The sequence below is a fragment of the Hemitrygon akajei genome, chromosome 28, assembly GCF_048418815.1.
Source record: "Hemitrygon akajei chromosome 28, sHemAka1.3, whole genome shotgun sequence".
NCBI lineage: Eukaryota > Metazoa > Chordata > Chondrichthyes > Myliobatiformes > Dasyatidae > Hemitrygon > Hemitrygon akajei.
In genome coordinates, this window is record NC_133151.1 from 22,677,165 (window position 1) to 22,697,123 (window position 19,959).

Consider the following 19,959-nt stretch of genomic DNA (forward strand, 5'->3'; position numbering starts at 1 on the left):
TGTGACCTGTGCTGCTATTAAGAGAGAGAGAGGGAGGCGTCCAACGCAGTCAGAGAGAGAGACAGAAACTGCTCGAAAGATTGATGTTATGGTTTCTCTACAAGTTGTCTACCTTTCCACAAGGACTCTTGCCTGCTTGCAAAGTTCTTGCAGAGAGAGGAGGACGGAGCAGGTTGATGGACAGCTGGTGTCCAATATGTGGATAAATACCAGGTCCGCGGATACACAGGAGACACATGGTTTTGGACACTGGACGAGCTTTGCTGTTCCCACAGGAAGGTGGGGTTTTTTGGTGGGTCGATTCGGGGAAATCGATCCGTGGCTCTCGCAGTGTGAAAAGGTGCGACCGGTGAGGATTTAATGAACAAGGGGGGGATAAAACAGTGTCAAGTTATGCAGAAATGAGTTCAGTGGGGCAGGAGCAAGCTAAGACAATAGGTCTACCTGGGCAGGCAGGTTTGTGGATCCTGGGTTTGAGGTAGAAACGGGAAGTGCGTGGTGTGGGAACTATGAGGTTGGTGGCAGTGGATGAGAGATCCCCAGAGCTGATAAGGTTGGTGATGGTATAGGAGACAATGGCCTGGTGCTCCTTAGTGGGGTCATGATCAAGGGGTAAATAGGAGGAGGTATCAGAGAGTTGTCGCTGTGCCTCGGCCAGGTAGGGGTCAGTACGCCAGACAACAACAGCTCTCCCCTTATCAGCAGGGTTTATAGTGAGGTTGGGATTGGTGCGGAGGGAGCGGAGAGCAGAGCGTTCGAAAGGAGTGAGGTTGGAATTGGAACAGGGTGTGGTGAAGTCAAGACGGTTGATGTCCCGCCGGCAATTAGCAATAAAGAGATCCAGAGCAGGCAGTAGACCACAGCGGGGTGTCCATGAAGAGGAGGAAGATTGAAGACGGGAGAAGGGGTCATCGGTGGGGGTGGGAGAGTCCTTGTCAAAGAAGTAAGGTCGGAGACGGAGCCGGTGGAGGAAGAGTTCAGCATCATGGCGTACGCGGAACTCGCTGAGGTGTGGGCGAAGGGGTGCAAAGTTGAGCCTCTTAATGAGGACAGAGCGCTCTGCCTCAGAGAGTTGAAGGTCGGAGGGAATGGTAAAAACCCGGCACGGATGAGAGTTGGGATCAGAGGGGGGAGGGAGTCTAGTAGTGTCAGTGGAGAGGGAAGGGTTGGGGTGCGAGGAGGATGGAGCCTCTGATGGCCCAGGAGCTGACGATTGAATCTGAGGGAGAGGGGATTGCATAGTGGTCGGGGCGGGGGGGGGGGGGGGGGGTAAGGGGAGCCGGGAGTCAAAATCGCAGCAAGTGAAGGCCCGGCCTGCAGTTCAAGGCTGGAGTCACAGTCGGTGCTTGCGCAATCGCTTTAAAGCTGTCCATGGTCGTTGGAACCCGCGTTGATGGTGCTGGAGTCCGGATTTTCAAAATGCCCTGGGTCGCTGGGGCAGCCGAGATCGACGGCCGAGTCCAATCCATGGCCACTGGAACACGCGGTGATGGTGCTGGAGTCCGGGTTTTGAATATACGCTGGTTCGCTGGGGAAGCCGAGATCGGTGGCCGGGGCAGGGGCCGGGCACGCGATACGAAGACCATGCTCTGGGGTCTGCAGATGGAAGATCTTGCGATCGTTGCAGGACGTGATCAAATCAAAGAAACGGCAATTGCACGCATGGATCCGACGGAGGCTGAAATAACGGACAGGTCCATTGCAAACTGAGAAAAAGTTGTCACGGAGGCGTGGAAGGGATCGTGATAGGGACGCCAGGTACTTTCTCATGGCGGAGGGAGTCGCCCTCAGAGCTCGACGGGAGAAACAAGAGGGGGCAGAGTCAATTAAATGTGAGTACCTGGGTTCCTCAGAAAGTCCAAATTGAGAAGCTGGAAAACGGATCCTGAAGCCAACTGGAGTCAGTTGGCGGCGGTGACACGTTCTAACGAAGGATATATGGCTGTAATACCAGGTCTGGGTCAAAATATGATCGAAAAGTTGAAGGGCCGAAGGAATAATAGATGGGGAGCAGCCAGAGAGGGTTTCACTGAACTCCCGTCGAAGAGAAGATTTAAACTTCTTCAGTGCAGGCATCACTGGAAGATGCTTCGCAGTTGTGAATTTAAACAACAAACACGAGGAAATCTGCAGATGCTGGAAATTCAAACAATAACGTTGTCTCATTTTTACTATACACTATACCAGCAGCTATGGTTGAAATAATAAAAATTGACTTGACTTGTTGAAAGCTGGACCAGGGCAAGGATCTGAGAACTAGGAGCCTGGGCTTGGACTCCAAACCAGATACTGGACAAGGACCCAGAACCTGTGTCTTGACTCGGGATCGGACTCCGGAACTAGGCGAGGACATGTTGTGGCTACAGGACTGAATATGGTTTCAGTTCTTCGAGTCTTGACTCAGGAAGATGCGGGGCTTGGGTTCTTCGAGGCCTGGCTGACGAAGTAGACGGGGCTTGGATCACATGGACAGGACAAGAACCCGACGCTATGACTCGATCTTGGGACACCTGACACGGAGCCTTGCTCTTGAGCAAACAGGAACATGGAGCCTTGGTCTTGAGAAAACAGGGACACGGATCCTCGGTCTTGAGAAAACAGGAACACGGAACCTTGGTCTGCAGAGAACAGGGACACAGAGCTTTGGTATTCAGATAACAAGAACAAAGACCCTTTGTCTTGAGGGAACAGGAAGATAGAGCTTTGGTCTTGAGAGAACCCAGACACAGGGACATCGAACAAGGAGCCAGGGTCTTTCCATAGGAACAGGCGACGGGGCTCTACACAAGAGTCAGGACCCCTCCTAGTGAGCAGGACGTTGGGTCGGGACTCGTAACAGAACACAGAATGACTGTTCCCAACACAAGGTAGCTGCAAACGGCCGGACCTACCTAGCGAAGGCGCGGGCACAGAGACAGTTCCAAACAATGATTGACCGTTCCTTATCTGGACACAGCAAAGCTTCGGTCTTGCTCCAGTGGTAGAACATGACAGCGATACGGGCGAGGACGCAGGTAAGGTTGCAGGCAAGGCTTCAGGCAAAGACTTCAGGGCGAAGGGAAGGAAACAGTCCAGCAAATGAAGTTGAACCGAGGAGCTATTTCTGTAGCCAGCCCAAAATGAGAATCAGGTGCCTCAATTAGAGAACCCAACAGAACAAGGGAAAACCGGAAAACCTGGAATAAGCAAAGGTTTTACCTAACTGTGAACCTGAATGCGAACTTTACGGACCGGACCATGACAGATACTGTAGTAGATTTAGCATGAGTTTTGAGCATTCTGGCTGGAGTGAATGAAGGGATGTCACGGGTGATGAAACAATGGGGAGTGATCATTTTCCTAAATTTATATGCTTCAGTTTTGAGTTAAATAAGGGACCTCTTTTAGTAGGTGGAACTTTGGTAAAGCAAACTGGGAAAAGTTTAATATTTTATGTGATGTATGTCTATCGGGGGTGAACGTCAAGGATGATATGGATTTTGCAATGAAACTTTATGTCACATCATTCATCAAACTGCAGTGGAAGTGACTCCGGCAAGGAAAGCTGCATCATGGTGGATGGACGAGTGTGCAGCGGCAATTAGGGAGAGTAATAAACGTGTCCAGGTGAGTTAAGTAGTATCACTTCCGAGAGACCGTATTAATAATGAAAGGGCACAAGCAGTAGTGAGGGAAGTGTTGAGGGTTTCGAAAAAGATTTACTGGAGGTCTTGTGATAGTATTTGACAGGATATTAAACTTGGAGATTTTTGGGAAATGATAAATAAAATCGGGGGCGTGGTGTGAGGTGGAATTCGTCGGTTTCATCGCATTCCAGTATTGATTAAATAATGAGATTGTTTCTGAATCAGAGAAAGTTCAGTTACTGGCTCGGTCATTTCCTGTAATTGACAATCAATTTAAGTTCATTGAAGAGCCTAAACGATGTAGAGATAATGGTTTAGGTGAATACTCTGATGTATTGCAAGCCAGCTTTAGCAAGGATAGTGATGCAAAGTTTTCTTTGCGTGAACTTAAGAAAGCAGGACACTCAAAGCTGCTACGCAGGTTGACTCTGCGGTTAAGTAGGCATACGTTGGGAACCGTGGGATTGAGTTTAGGAGCCGAGAGGTAATGTTACAGCTATATAGGACCATGGCCAGACAACACCTGTATTCCTGTGCTCGATTCTGGTCTCCTCACTACAGGAAAGACGTGGAAACCATAGAAAGGGTGCAGAAAAGATTTACCAGGATGTTGCCTGGATTGGGAAGCATGCCTTATAGAGAATAGGATGAGTGAACTCGGCTATTTCTCCTTGGAGCGACGGAAGATGAGAGGTGACCTGATAGAGGTGTACAGGATAATGGGAGGCATTCATCGTGTGGATAGTCAAGGGGTTTTTCCCAGGGCTGAAATGGCAAGCACGAGAGGGCATATATTTTAAGGAACTTGGTAGTAGGTACCCAGGAGCTGTCAGGGTAGTTTTTTTTTTACGCAGTAAGTGGTGAGTGCATAGAATGAGCTGCCGGCGGCGATGGTGGAGCCGGATACGATAGGGTCTTTTAAGACACTTTTGGATAGGAACATGGAGCTTTGAAAAATACAGACTATAGGTAAGCCTACTAATTTATAAGTTCGTGACATGTTCGGCACAATTTTAGGTTTTCTATATTTGAATGTTTCTGTAAATGTTTGTGTTTTTTTTATTCGTACAGTTAAAGGTGGGTATTGTCTATTTGAGATTCGATGTGATAGAGAAAAGGAGAAAACTATTTGTAACCCGTTATTGAGTAATAATATGTTATTGATATTTTTCTGATATAGGTACTGCGGTGTGTAAATCACTTTGCAAGTGCTGCAGCTTTATGGATTAGAAGTAGAAATTCAATTCAATTCAATTTTATAGAGAACGTGATTAGCGATGACTAAATTTGAACAGTGGGGAAATAGATTGAGTTTTAGCTAAAATACAAGTCATATGTTTTCAAAGAGGATCACTAGACCTGCACTTGGTCTGAAATTATATGGCCGAAATCTTTAAGAAGTGCCAGTGATTGACATTTCCACAAGTGGTTGGATAATAAGTTAACATGGAAGCACCATATCAGTAAAATAAGTGAAAAATGTAAAGGAGCACTGGATACCCTCAAGTGTCTGTTTGCCTATTATTGGGTCACTGCTGGACCGGCACCGTGGCTCTGGGGAAGATCCGGTGCTACCAGCTATCAACCGAGCTGCTCACCCGCAAACTTGCCTTCCAGCGCCTGGCGCGAGAGGTAGCTCAGGAGCGCAACATCGATCTGCTCTTTCAGAGCTCGACTGTCGTTGCCCAGCAGGAGATCACTGAGGCTTACCTGGCGGGGCTCTTGTTGCCATCCACGGCAAGCGAGTCACCATCATGCCCAAAGACATCCAGTTGGCTGACTGCATTCATGGGGGCACACCTAAGCCTGGCCTCGGCACCAAACACAACAAACGCTCTTTTCAGAGTTACTATCCTGGCAGTGGCAAGGGCTGTCACTTCCTGGTCATTACACTATTGTAGTGCGAACTCACGTTATCCCTCTGACCACCCCCCGTTGGATATTCTAGTTGTTTAGTGGGGAATTCCAGTTCTCACACAAACTGACTTACTAATTTAGTAACGTCTTCCACTTATAGTCGAGCGACACAACAGTCTTCAGATGCTGGAACTAGGGTTCTCACAGAACAGATTAGCGTTGCAATCTCGCCTGGTTTCCGAAGAGAGACCAGTGCATATCTTGATACAACTTAGACAGACCAGCAGATAATATTTTGCAGCCTTTGGCCAGTATTTTGCATCCTTTTGCTCTGCAAGACATGATGCTTTAGTTGGAATGACAGTGTGTAGAACTGCCTCTCATCTTCTTGTTCCGCCTTCAGTGTTTCTACAGCCACCAACTGCAAAAGGTTCATTGATTAAGAACCAACATAGGATCCACGGGTACCTTAGTAAAATAGAGACAGTAATGCTGCTGGGTAGCTTCTTTATCATACATAGTTCCTTTCTTCTCCATTCCGCAGACTATTCCCCCCGTCCACATAACCCCTTCGAGACAGTTCATCTCCAAAAGTGAATTGGGAACTTCCTGGGTTGGGCTTTGTACTGTAAGGAGCGTTATCTCCATAATGCCCGAATTGATTCACCTGACTCATGAAGACCAGCATGTTAAACGAAGTTCTTCAGCGCCCTGTCTACCAGTGACACCACTTTCAATGTACTTTCTGTGAGAGATTTACCCCTAAATCTCTCCGGCCCATTACACTCCCTAATGACCGATCATTCATAGTGTAAGTTCTACACTGGTTTGACTTTGTGTGCAGTTTTGTTCAACAAATTTGAGCAAGGACATTCTTGCTGTTGAGGGAGTGCAGCGTAGGTTCACAAGGTTAATTCCCGGAATGGCGGGACTGTCATATGTTGAAAGATTGGAGCTACTGGGCTTGTATACACTGGAATTTAGAAGAATGAGAGAGTATCGGATTGAAACATATCAGATTATTAACCGATTGGACACGCTGGAGGCAGGAAGCATGTTCCCGCTGATGGGTGAGTCCAGAACTAGAGGCCACAGTTTAAGAATAAGGGGTAGGCCATTTAGAACAGAGATGCGGTAAAACGTTTTCACCAAGAGAGTGGTGGATATGTGGAATGCTCTGCCCCAGAAAGTAGTGGAGGCCAAGTCTCTGGATGCTTTCAAGAGAGAGTTAGTTAGAGCTTTTATAGATAGCGGGGTCAAGGGATATGGGGAGAGGGCAGGAACGGGGTACCGATTGTGTATGATCAGCCATGATCACAGTGAATGGCGGTGCTGGCCAGAAAGGCCGAATGGCCTACTCTTGTACCTACTGTCTATTGTCTATTGCAATGCGCACTGCCTCACCATTGAAATGCATTAACCACACTGTGCTAAATAATCAAGATTGCCCGGTTAAATATGAAATACAGAATAAACTAAAGAGTGTAAAAGAGGAACTGTTGACTTGTGCTGCTCAGTCACTCTGGTCCATAAACGTCCTAATGCCATGATGTGTGATTCCTACACTGGCTTGTCTTTGGCATATGCATCGGCGCACCCTGATCGGCACTGAAATGCATTTGCCATGTTGCTGTCTGCTTCACATCCACTGATCAACATCGACTCTAATATGCAACAAACTTCTTCACTTACTTCAAGGTTGTTGTACAATCCTGAGGGTGGAGGTTGGTGAACAGTCAGGGTATATTTCTTTAGCTGTAGAATAGGGGAATCTAATGCTGTTAGGCTGAGATTAAGTTGAGGGGGGAGATATTTAAAGGGGATGGGAGTGAGAGGTCGTTCAAACAGCGGGTGAACATACAGTACGCGTGGAATGGGCTGCCAAGGAAGTCGTAGAGATTGGGCAATTACAACATTTTAAAGACATATCTGTGGGCACAACATAAAAAAGGTTCAGAGTGATATGGGTCAAATGCAGGCAAATGTAATGATAGAAAGAAAGATAGAGGAGCAGATAGTGCTGAAGAAGCAGGGAATTTGCCGGGGGATGGACCGATTAGGAGAATGGGTAGGAAGGTGGCAGATGGTATATAACAGAAGGAACCGCATGATATGCACTTGCATTGAAGAGATAGATCTGTCCAACACATAGCTTCCAGTTACCCACAAGTCTGGGTATAGAATAGGGAGAATGAAGGCAGCTGATTTGTAATAGCTTACAGCATTTATTTGTAATGTTTAATGAGTTCTAAAATCCGACTCAGTGGGTATTTCACCGCATTCTTCAGTTCCTCTCGGAATTTGCTCTGAGTCAGGGCGTAAATACACGTGTTGCTGCAGGAACTGAGAAGCTGCAGCATTTGCGATGTGTATTCTGTGATATAACGGGGATCCGTGACAGAATAAACAAAATTCATTGAAATCCGTCTATAAATAGAAAATACCACGAATGTTCCCCACAACAATATGAAACTACCGGTTATGCTGAAAAGCAAAACGATGGATTTGCGTCGGTTCTCCATCTCCCGGTCCTTGTCATTCTCTCCACTCTTTTGTCCCCGGAGCCCCCTGCGGGCTCGACTGGCCACTAGAATCCGCCTGACAGTCAGAATATTGAGTAGTAACATCAGAAAGAATGGGAGACAGGGGGTTAAAATGCGGTGAAATATTTCAAATGCCGCCCATGAGGGAGAGTTTGTGAAGCTCGGTGTATAAACACAATTCCAGGGAACACCATCAATTATTTCTCTGGGCCCGTACACAAAGCCCCAGGGGACAGTCTCCAAACAGGCCAGCACACTCACTGTCCCAATAACCACAGCCGCCGTTCTCTCGGTGCAATATTTTGTTTTCAGCTTCTCACAGCAAATAGCCACAAATCGATCAACGGTGAAAGCGACAGTCAGCCAGACTGAGGTCACAGTGCCCGCAATAACCAGCCATTGGCGGACTCTGCACATAGGCGTGATTCGCAGGAATGATCGGGGAAAATAAATCGGAAGAGTCCAGTTCAACAGCGGATTCGAGAAAACGACCAGGAGATCGGATGCTGCCATTCCCACCAGGTAGCGAGTGACACATTTAGAGAGACCACACTTTCCCCGGGACAGGATCACAATCGCCACCAAGTTCGCTAGAAGAGAGACAGGCAGCATCAATTTGGAAAAAATACTGAACAGAAGCTAATACAGCAATTTGAGGGGATCCTTGAATATTTTCACTTTATTGTTGCCTTTAGCGGTGGGAAGTTGGACTGAGTCTGCAGAACTGGCGGAGACAGAAAAGGAGTTTATACAGTAAAACGAAGTAACTATGATCCCAATACGGATTTTTACTTATGGCCAAAATGTGAAGTGGCAGCGGAAACCTAAAACTGGTTAACTACCTCCTCGGATTTAATACGAAATAGAACATTATATTTTTACCGGAACTTTCCGCTTCTCGTCTGGATTAAAAGTAAATCCGGACGCTGCTGGCGGGATTGTTCTATTAGACAATCATCAACTTCCATGGCGTTCCCTGTCAGCGACAGAACAGCCGAAGGACGAAACAAAAACAGGAAATGCGGGAAACGCTCAACCAGGCAAAACAGAACCTGTGGAAAAACAGTTGGAGTATCGCTCCTCAGACCTGTTCTCAGAGAGACCCCTGACACGAGTGTTAACTGGTTTCTCTTTCCATACAAGCTGTTTGGTGCTTAGTGTTTCCAGCATTCCCCGAGTTTGTTTCCTATTGCAGTATTTGCCACATCACTGACTTTACAACAGAATATTGACTGATTCCAAAAGATACAGTGCAGTCCGAGACAACCTCAGAAACAATCATGACGCCTTCTACTGAATCCGTCACAGGGAAGCAAGGGACAGGAATTTACTGTCCAGCAGCGAACTTGGTGCCGAAGTAAGATGTCTCTAACAGTGTCAGATGTAGATATAATATAAAACATTCCACAGCATTGATAACTACGAAGCACCACTTCTTATTAATTGGCTTAGCAATGCCTTCTTTCTGCTTTGCACACAGTCATATCGTAGACTTTTATTAAAAATCCAAAATAGACTCGTCTTACAACACGGAACACCTCGCATTTGCTAAAGTGTTACTAGCAGTCAATACTTTATTGCTGCACCTAACTCTGAAAAGCGCTCACATAAAATGCAGGCAATTAATTGATGTAATCCACCCTTATAAACACAATATTTGCAAGTGCTGTGCAGCTACTACAAGACCAAAAACACAGAGACACGAACATCCACTTGCTGATCACAAACCGATGCCTAACCCGCTCAGTCCCACAGAGATACTCCGATTCGCTGAATTCCTGCAGTGGTTTGTTTTTAGATCGTAATCCCAGCGTCAATAGTCCCGGTGTTTCCACTCCATTCTTTAAATGCCGAATACCGGCACTGGAATGTGACAGTTTAAACCGGCGGTAGAATCAATCGCATTACTGGGATTAAACTTCAACATCCACCCACGGCAGCTGACACTGCGGCTTACCGGGAATTCCAAATGCAGAAATAAAAGGATAGTAAACGTCTTCTATCCGCCAAAGGAGTGGATACACCATTTCAGAGAGAATCTGTGATTCCTCTTGCTCCTGTATTCACAGCACCGGCAGACAGCTGATGAATTCCAAGCGGCCCTGATTTATACAGAGGATCTGTCTCCAGAGATACGGTTATACAATTCACTAACTTGTTTAGTTACAGTTGCTTGAACATACACTTTAAATCAATACCATTGTCTCTATTCTAATTATTGGAGCGATTGGAGATAAATGCATCAACACTCTTTGACATTACCTCAGCATTGTCTCTGGTGGAAATGAACCGGTAGATTTAATTTCAAAGACTGAGTTTTATCACAGAGCAGCGATATTGATAGATTTCATCTTTTTGTTGGCTAATTATTCATCTCTGAACGGAGACCAGCGACACTGACCGATCTCTACATCTGTCCCTGCAGTTTCCCATTTGAACGGTCCTTTAGACCTTCAGCTTCTTCCTGTGACTTTCTCTCTCTCTCTCTCTCTCTCTCTCTCTCTCTCTCTCTCTCTCTCCTCTCTCTCTCTCTCTCATCTCTCTCTCCTCTCTCTCTCTCTCTCTCTCTCTCTCTCTCTCTCTCTCTCTCACACACACGAAATAATAGCACAATTGTGTTTCTCTGTTATAGTGACTGCCCTATCGTACATTCTATTTATTATAAATTACTAAAATTTGCAATTGCACATTTAGACAGAGATGTAACATAAAGATTTTTGCTCCTCATATATATGAAGGTTGTAAGTAATAAAGTCACTACAATTCAAAACACACAAATAGAGATTCGAACAAAGCTACAATAGAGCAACTGAGATGAGGAAGGAAACGGTGAAATGAGCTCATTGCTGATGTACAAACACGAGAAAATCTGCCATTTCCTGAAATCCAAGTAACAGAATGAGCTCTGCTGATTCCTCTAGCATTTTGTGTGATGCAGCAGTTTTTAATGGGCATCTCAAATCTCATCAAATGTCAAAACAAGTTGAGGAGAAATATTTGAATCTGCGAAGGTGGAAGCAGTATGGCTGGAAGTGAACGACAGAAAGTCAAGCGTGATATAAAACGTCAGATGACAGAGCGAGAGAAGAGAGAGAAAGTCAGAGAGAGACAAGTGCTTAGATTGCAGGACTGTGATGTTCCTCCTGTGATGTTCATTCTGTACCTGTCAGCCTCTGGTACAGGGTGGAGTGTGGGGTTCTTTCTGAACCTGTCAGTCTCTGGTACAGGGTGAGAGTGTGGGGTTCATTCTGAACCTGTCAGTCTCTGGTACAGAGTGAGACTGTGGGATTCATTCAGTACCTCTCAGTCTCTTTACTTCACCCGTCCTCTTTCAGGATTCACCTCACACCTTGTTTTCTCTCTCCCCTACCCCCAACTGCTCATACAATGCACTTTCTTACTCAAGATACTCTCTGTATATTTATATCTAAAATTTATTTTTCCTTTATGTAGTATTTTACATTTACTTATATTGAATTTCATCTGCCATTCATCTGCCCACATCAGAAATTTGTTTAGATCGACATGTGTTGATTCTGCTGCCTGCAATTTATTAGCTCGTCTCTCTAATATTATGTCATCTGCAAACTTAACGAGTTTAATTGATTCTGTGCTTATCGAAATCATTAAAGTAAATTAAAAGAAGAAGCGGCCGTAAAAACTTACTCTAGTGGAACCCCACTTTTAACATTTTCCAGCTGTTAAAATGATCCACTCATTGTTTTCTGTTTTTGAGATAATTCTCCACACATTCGCATACCATACACTGAATCGCTACATCCAGTAATTTGATTATTAATCACTGTGGGGCACCTTGCCAAAAGCCTTCTGAAAGTCCGAGTACATTTTTTACCTCTTTACCTCTTTCGCTTTTGGTAAATTTTTACCTCTTTATTGTTATAATAACTCTAAGTTGCCTCTTTGTAGACCTGCAACATATTACTAAGACGTGATTTACCATTTCTGAACACATGATGACTTTCTGGTAACATAAAATCATAAAACGATAAGACATAGCAGGAGTAGGCCATTTGGTCGATCGTGTCATTATAATCATGGCTGATCCTTTTTTACTCCTGAACCCCATTTCCTGGCCTTCTCCATATATCCTTTAATGCTATGTCCAATCAAAAACCTGTCAAACTCTGCCTCGTATCCACAGCTACACGTGGCAACAAATTCCACATATTCACCACCCTCTGGCTAGAGAAATTTCTCCGCATCTCTGTTTGGAATGGACAACTCTCTAGCCTGAGTCTGTGCCTTCTTGTCCTAGGCTCTCCCGCCATGGGAAACATCCTTCCCACGTCTACTCTGTCTAGGCCTTTCAATATTCGTAATGTTTCACTGAGGACCCCCCTCATTCTTTTAAGTTCCTGGTATCATCCCTGTGAACCTTCTCTTGACCCCCTCCAATGCCAGCACATCTTTTCTTAAATGACGAGGCCAAAGCTGTACACAATAATCAAGGTGAGGCTTCGCCAGTGTCTAATAAAGCCTCAGAATCACATTCCTGTTCCTGTATTCTGGACTTCTACAAAATGAATGTAAACATTGCATCTGCCTTCCTCATCAGCAACTCAACCTGCAAGTCTTTTTGCATCTCTGACTTTTGGATTTTCTCCCCGTTTAGAAAATAGCTCGGACATGTATTTCAACTACCAAAGTGCGTGACCGTGCATTCTCTAGCATTATATTTCATTTGCCACGTTGCTCCTAATCTGTCTAAGCCCTTCTGAATCCTAAAACTTTCCTGACCACTACCTGTCCCTGCACCCATCTTTGTATCATCTACAAACTTGGCAACAAAGCCACCTATTTGATCATCTAAATCATTTATATACAGCATGAAAGGTATGGTCCCAACACCGACCTCTGCGGATCATCATTAGTCACTGGCAGACAAACTGATAAAGACCATATACTCCCACTATCTGCATGCCTGTTCTCAGCAGATGTTTTTACAACTTGTTCTTTATTAATATTTCCCATATCTTACCCACAATACACAGTAAGCTTACTGGTCCATAGTTCCAAGAGTCAGTGCAGTCACCCTTCTTAGATACAGGTAAAAAAGTTAACCCAATTCAAGTCCATCAGCATTTTGCCAATATTCACAGAATTTCGAATAATTCTTGTTAGGTGTTTGTGTTTTCAATCATAGACTAATTTAAGTAGCCCTGCATATATGTTGTGTGATACTGAGATTTATTAACTTCCAGCCTTTTCACTTTCTAAGATCTTTGAGTCACTTTAAGCAACTTCTTTTTCTCTACACTTACTGGCGTATTACTAGCATCTTTGCAGCTGAACACTTCAGCAAAATAAGAGCTAAGAGCATCCGTTATGTCCTTCTCTACATAATGCACTACTCCACTGTTATTCCAATTATACTTAACTTCCTACTTTAACGTTTCTTTTACGACTAAAGTCTAGACAAAGCTTGATGAACAAGAACGCTGCTAGTGACGGATGATTTCCTGAGCAAAGGCAGTTTTTAGTACATGGAAGTTGGCAAGTATGAAGTTGTAGGTATAACAGAGACATGGCTGCAAGAGTACCAGTGCTGGGAAATGAATATCCAAGGGTAGACATCCTATGGAAAGGTCAGACAGGTGAGCAGACGGGGTGGGGTGGCTCTATTGTTGTGTAATGAAATTCAATCCCTTGCGAACGGTGACCTAGAATCAGGAGACGTAGAGGCAGTATGGACAGAACTGAGAAATTGTAAGAGAAAAATTACCTTAATGGGAGTTAGCTATAGCACCTAAAGTAGCCTGGATATAGGGTGCAAGTTGAATCAAGAGTTAAAATTGGCATGTCGCAAAGGTAATGCTACGGTTGTTATGGGGGATTTCATCATGCAGGTAGACTGGCAATATCAGGTTTGTACTGGACCCCAAAAAAGGGAAATTGTGGAGTGCTTCCGAGATGGAGTTATAGAGCAGCTTGTACTGGAGCCTACCAGGGAGAAGGCGATTCTAGATTTAGTGTTGTGTAACGAACCGGATTTGATAAGGGACCTCGAGATAAAGAAGTCATTAGGAGGTAGTGACCGTAATATGATAAGCCTTAATCTACAATTTGAGTGAAAGAAGGGAAAATCGGAAGTATCAGTATTACAGCTGAACAAAGGGAACTATGGAGCCATGAGGGAGGAGATGGTCAAAGTTGACTGGAAGGGATGACTTTGGAACAACAATGGCAGGTATTTCTGTGAATAATACAGAAGATGCAGGATCAGTTCATTCCAAAGAGGTTCTAAGAGGAGTATGCTCTTAGAGACCGTGGCTGACAAGGGAAGTCAAGGACAGTATAAAAATAAAAGAAAAGAAGTTTAACATTGCAAAGATGAGCGGGAAGCTAGAGGACTGGGAAACTTTTAAAGAGCTACAGAAGAGAACTTAAAAGGCAATACGGGTAGAAAAGATGAGGTACGAAGGTAAGCGAGCCAACAATATAAAGGAGGATAGTAAAAGCCTCATTGATGTGACAATGGGGGGCTCTGGGAGTGGACCCAAATGCAAGACACAGACGCTTGGACACGGAAGGGCAGTTCCCAACGCTAGGTAGCGGCAAAATTGCCGGACCTACCTAGTGAAGGCGTGGACACGGAGAGGCAGTTCCCAACGCTACGCAGCGCCATAACGGGCGGACCTACCTAGCGAAGGCGTGGACACAGACAGACAGATCCAAACAAGACAAGGCTCCAGGCAGAGGCCAGGCGAAGGCGAGGCTCCAGGCAGAAGCAAGGCGAAGGCGAGGCTCCAGACAGAGGCAAGGCGAAGGCGAGGGTCCAGGCAGAGTCGAGGCGAGGCAAGGCAATGCTCCAGGCAGAGGCCAAGCGAGGCAAGGCAAAGGAATCTCAGCACAGGACAAGTGAATCCCAGCACCGGGCTGGGCAAGGTACTCCTATGCTGGGCGAGGCACATGGACATGACGAGAACCTAGAGCCATAGTCGAGGGAGAAACAGCAAGACTGGACGTGAGCCTCCTGGACAGGACAGGGAAACCCCAGCACCAGATGGGCAAGGTAATCCTGTGCTGGGCGGGTCACATGGACATGACGAGAACACAGAGCCTTGGTCGAAGGAGAACCAGGAACTTGGAGCACCGTGCCGGGGCCCCTTCTGGGTACAGGACGTAGGGCCGGGAATCATAACACAGAATGCTGAACACGACAAGACAGTTCCCAATGCTAGGTAGCAGCAAAACGGCCGGACCTTCCTGGCGAAGGCGTCGACACAGACAGGCAGTTCATAACGCTAGGAAGCGGCAAACGGCCGGACCTACCTAGCGAAGGCGTGGACTCAGACAGACAGTTCCAAACAGGGCGAGGCTCCAGACAGATACAGGGAGAGGCAAGGCTCCAGCCAGAGGCAAAGCGAGGCAAGGCAAGGCTCCAAGCAGTGGCAGGGCGAGGCAAGGGAAGGTTCCAGGCAGAGGCGAGGCCCCAGGCAGAGGCGAGGCTGCAGGCAGAGGCAAGGCGTGGCAAGGCAAAGCTCCAGGCAGGAAGGTGAAAGGAAGGGATACACGACAGAGGGTTAGGACAGGAACAATACAGCAACCAGAGACTGAATCCTGAAGCCATTTATGATGCCAACCCAAACAAGAATCAGCTGCCTGAACAGAAACTGGGGAAACCCGGAATATCTGGAATAAAGAATGTGGACCGGAGCGCGAAACAGAATGCTGATTTCACGGACCGGACAATGGCATTCCGTCTAACTGCGAGATTGGAGCTCAGTGAAAGGTTATTGACCTGAAACGTGAACCTTATTTTTGTCTCCACAAATATTGCCTAAGCTGGGGAGTATTTCCAGCAGTTTCAGCTTTCATTTAGGAATAGTCCTGTTTCTCTGACCCCGGGATCGGTGCTGTCCTCATCCGTCCCGGGACACAATGATTACGTCCCATGTAAAATGTCCTTCTTTGAAGAGTGTGTACTCGTGGCCGAATGTTTTCGCAATGCACTGGGGATCTATTGGTATTTCAGCTTCTAATTCTGACAAATATGTGGTTCCAACGATTTCTGTTTTATGCTGTCCGCTAACCCTCTGATGCAGACCGTTCATGCAGATTGTGAAAAGTCGGGTGACAGCATCAATTACCACTCAACATCTTTCAAAACCGGAATGGGCCATTTATGGGAGACTTATCCAGCTTGTCTCTGTGGCGCAATCGGTCAGCGCGTTCGGCTGTTAACCGAAAGGTTGGTGGTTCGAGCCCACCCAGGGACGCTGGTGATGCAACAGTTTTTGCATCGCGTTGTATTTCAAGCTGGGAAACGCTCCGCTGTCCGGAGACCAGCGTTTCCTGCTACAGCCACATCACATTCAGTGGGAATTAAAATTGTTTTTGTCACGTAGCGACATACAGTGAAATGCTCCTCTTTCACATTCTTCATAGAGATCAAATCATTACACAGTGCTTTGAGAGAGAACGATATGAAACAATAACAGAATACAAAATAAAAATTTAACAGCAACAGAGAAAGCACAGTGCAGATAAATAATTAAGTTCAGCATCATAACGGGGCAGATTGCGAGGTCAAGTGTCCATCTTTTCCTACTCGAGATCCATCTGGATCCAGACCCAACCAGCTCCCCTTCACCACTATTCACCTCCGTCTGGCGGAACTTGTGCCCACTCAATAATTTCTCCTTCGACTCCACCCATTTCCTACCAACAAAAAGGAGCAGCCACAGACATTGGCATGGGTGAGCACTACCTGTCTGTTTGTCGGCTACTTGAAACAGTCTATCTTTTAAGCCTGCATTGGTAACTCTTTCTAACTTTTCCTGCGGAACGTAAACGACTGCATTGCTGCTGTTTCCTGCTGAGCTCATCAACTTCATTAACATTGCCTCCAACTTCCACCCTGTCCAAAAGTTTACCTGGCCCATATCTGACACCTCCCTCCCTTTTCTCTATCTCTTTGTCACTATCTCTGAAGACAGTGTATCTACTGATGTCTATTATAACCACGCAGACTCTCACATCTAACTGGCCTATATCTCTTCCCATCCCGTTACTTGTAAAAATGCCATTTTCTTCTCTCAATTCCTCCGTCTCCACCGCATCTGCTCTCAGGATAACACGTTTCATTCAAGAACAAAGGAGACATCGTGTTTTTTCAGACAGGGGTGTCCCTTCCTCCACCATCAAAGCTGCCGTCAACAGAATCTCTTCCATTTTACTCACGTCTGCCCCCATCCCATCCTTGCACCATCCACCAGGATAGGGTTCATATTATCCTCACCTACCTGCCCCGAGACTCCGCCTCCAGCACAAAATTATCCGTAACTTCGGTGGGATCCCACCACCAAACACTTCTTTCCTCCCCCCTCTACTTTCTGCAGGAATCGCTCCCTATGTTAATCCCGTGTGCGTTTATCCCTTCCACCGGCCTCAGTCCTGGCACTTACCCTTGCAAGTGAATCAAGTGCTAAACCTGCCCCTACACATCCACGCTCATTACCATCCAGGGCCCCAAACAGTCCTTCCAATAAGGCGACCCTTCACCTGTGAGTATTTTACAGTCATCTTCTGTATCCAGTGCTCCCGATGTGGCCTCCTGAATATCGGTGAGTCCTGACACAGATCAGGAGACCATTTCACCGAACATCTACACGCCGTCCCCCAGTAAAAGCGACATAACCCTGTAGCCTCCTACTTTAATTCCACTTCCTTTTCCAATTCCGACATGGCAGCCCATAGCCTCCTGTACAGTCGCGATGAGGCCATACTCAGACTGGAAGAGCAACACATTATATTCCGTCTGAGTGGCCTCCAAACTGAAGGCATGAACATCGGTTTCTCGAACTTCGGGTAATGCCACCCCCCCCCCCCCTTAACGAAGCCCCATTCTCTTTTCCCTCTCTGACCTTATCTGTTACCTGCCCATCACCTCCCTTTCGGTGTTCCACCCCCTTTTCTTTCTTCCATGGCCTTCAGTCCTCTCCTATTAGATTCTCTGTTCTCTAGCCCAGTATCCCTTTCACCAATCAGCATTTCAAGTTTTTAATTCGCCATCGCAGCACCGCCCCCCCCCCCGCCCCTCCGGTTTCACCTCTCACCTTGTGTTTCTTCCCCCCTCCCCTCACCGTCTAACTCTGATCCTTCATCGGTTTTTTCTCCAGTCCAGATGAAGGGACTCGGCCCGAAACGTAGACTGTCTTTTATACAGATGCTGCCTGGCCTGCTGAGTTCCTCCAATATTTTCTCGGCTGCTTGCATTTCATCATCTGCTGTTTTCTCTTTGTGCCTCTATCCATGTCGCTTCACACTTACATATTCATTTACCTGTCTAAAAACATTGTACGCCCTTCCGTCTTTGAACCTGGCAGCCCATTCCAAGCACCCAACCTACTCCGTCTAAAAACGTGACCCGCACATCTTCTTTAAACACTCCCCAAGTCTGACCTTAAATTCATTCCCTCTAAAATACTGTACTTGGGAAACCAGTTCTGACGATCTGCCCAATCTGTGTCTCTCACAGTTTCCTACATTATAATTCGGTCAAGTTTCCTCCCAGGCTCACACATTCCACTAAAGCAAACAAACTCAAACAATTTAATCAGGCAACGTCCGGGCAACGCTTTACAAATCGTGTCGCTCCTTCGATCCTTCCTGTGAAGTGTCCATTCTTGTAGAATCTGGACTAGAGTCAGAACCGGATTTAACGGGAAACTCGTGAGGGATGTTAATTCCATCTCTGATCCACGACACAGTGAATGATAATTAATGAATCAACATTACACTTACAGCGTGAATTAGCGTGTCGATTACGGCCACTTGGCCCTTGGAGTTCTGCGTAGATCGTGCCTATGTAAGATGTTTATTTGCGATGTAGTCTAAAACTGTACAACCTGCGATGGCCGGGAATCGAACCCGGGTCAACTGCTTGGAAGGCAGCTATGCTCACCACTATACCACCGTCGCTCAATAACGCTGCAAAAGATTTGAGTAGAAAGGCGTCTCCCTTAGTTCCAAGCTGTTTTCTGTCGGGTCATTCCTCACTCTGCTGCAGCTCCTATTCCGGTAAATTAATGTCACCATCCCCAACAAAAACGGAGTTATACAACCCACGGCGTGCATACTCGAGGAATAAGACTGAGTTAGAACCGAGTTAAAGAGATACTAATGAAGTCCTGCCTCACGCATCACCAGATGGATAAACAAACTCTGATAATAATTGCCCTTTCAAACCGCACGCTGATGGGATCCCTTCCTTTGGACAGACCTTGAACACAGTAAGTGACTGAATTGCTAAATAATCATGAGACCCCTCCTGTCACACAGTGAGAAGGGGGAAGAATATAAAGCGCCAAATCTACAAACAACAAACAGACGTCAAGGTGTGTCTGTGAGCTCTCCCGTACCCTGAAATTCGAGTGACAGGTTCCATATAGACAATAGACAATAGGTGCAGGAGTAGGCCATTCGGCTCTTCGAGGCAGCACCGCCATTCAATGTGATCGTGGCTGATCTTCCATAATCAGTACCCCGTTCCTGCCTTCTCCCCATGTCCCTTGACTCCGCTATCTTTAAGAGGTCTATCTAACTCTTTCTTGAATGCATCCAGAGAATTGGCCTCCACTGCCTTCTGAGGCAGAGCATTCCATAGATCCACAACTCTCTGAGTGAATTTTTTTTCCTGAACTCCGCTCTGAATGGCCTGCCCCTTATTCTTTAGCTGTGGACTCTGGTTCTGCACTCCCCCAACATCGGGAACATGCTTCCTGCATCCAGCGTGTCCAATCCCTTAATAATCTTATACGTTTCAATCAGATTCCTTCTAATGCTTTGAAATTCCAGTGTATACAAGTCCAGTCGCTCCAATTTTTCAATATTTGACAGTCCCGTCATCCCGGGAATTGACCTTGTTAATCTACGCTGCACCCCCTCAATAGCAAGAATGCCCTTCCTCA

The 19,959-nt window shown here is 46.2% G+C and overlaps 2 non-coding genes across 2 annotated transcripts; one reads left to right on the plus strand and one right to left on the minus strand.

Moving 5' to 3' along the window:
• The first annotated feature begins 16,192 nt into the window (after window positions 1–16,192).
• Window positions 16,193–16,266, plus strand: trnan-guu (transfer RNA asparagine (anticodon GUU)). The gene has a single exon. It is a non-coding gene; the product is annotated as a tRNA-Asn (tRNA).
• Window positions 16,267–18,898: 2,632 nt separating this feature from the next.
• trnag-ucc (transfer RNA glycine (anticodon UCC)) lies at window positions 18,899–18,970 on the minus strand. Its single transcript has one exon. It is a non-coding gene; the product is annotated as a tRNA-Gly (tRNA).
• Window positions 18,971–19,959: the final 989 nt, after the last annotated feature.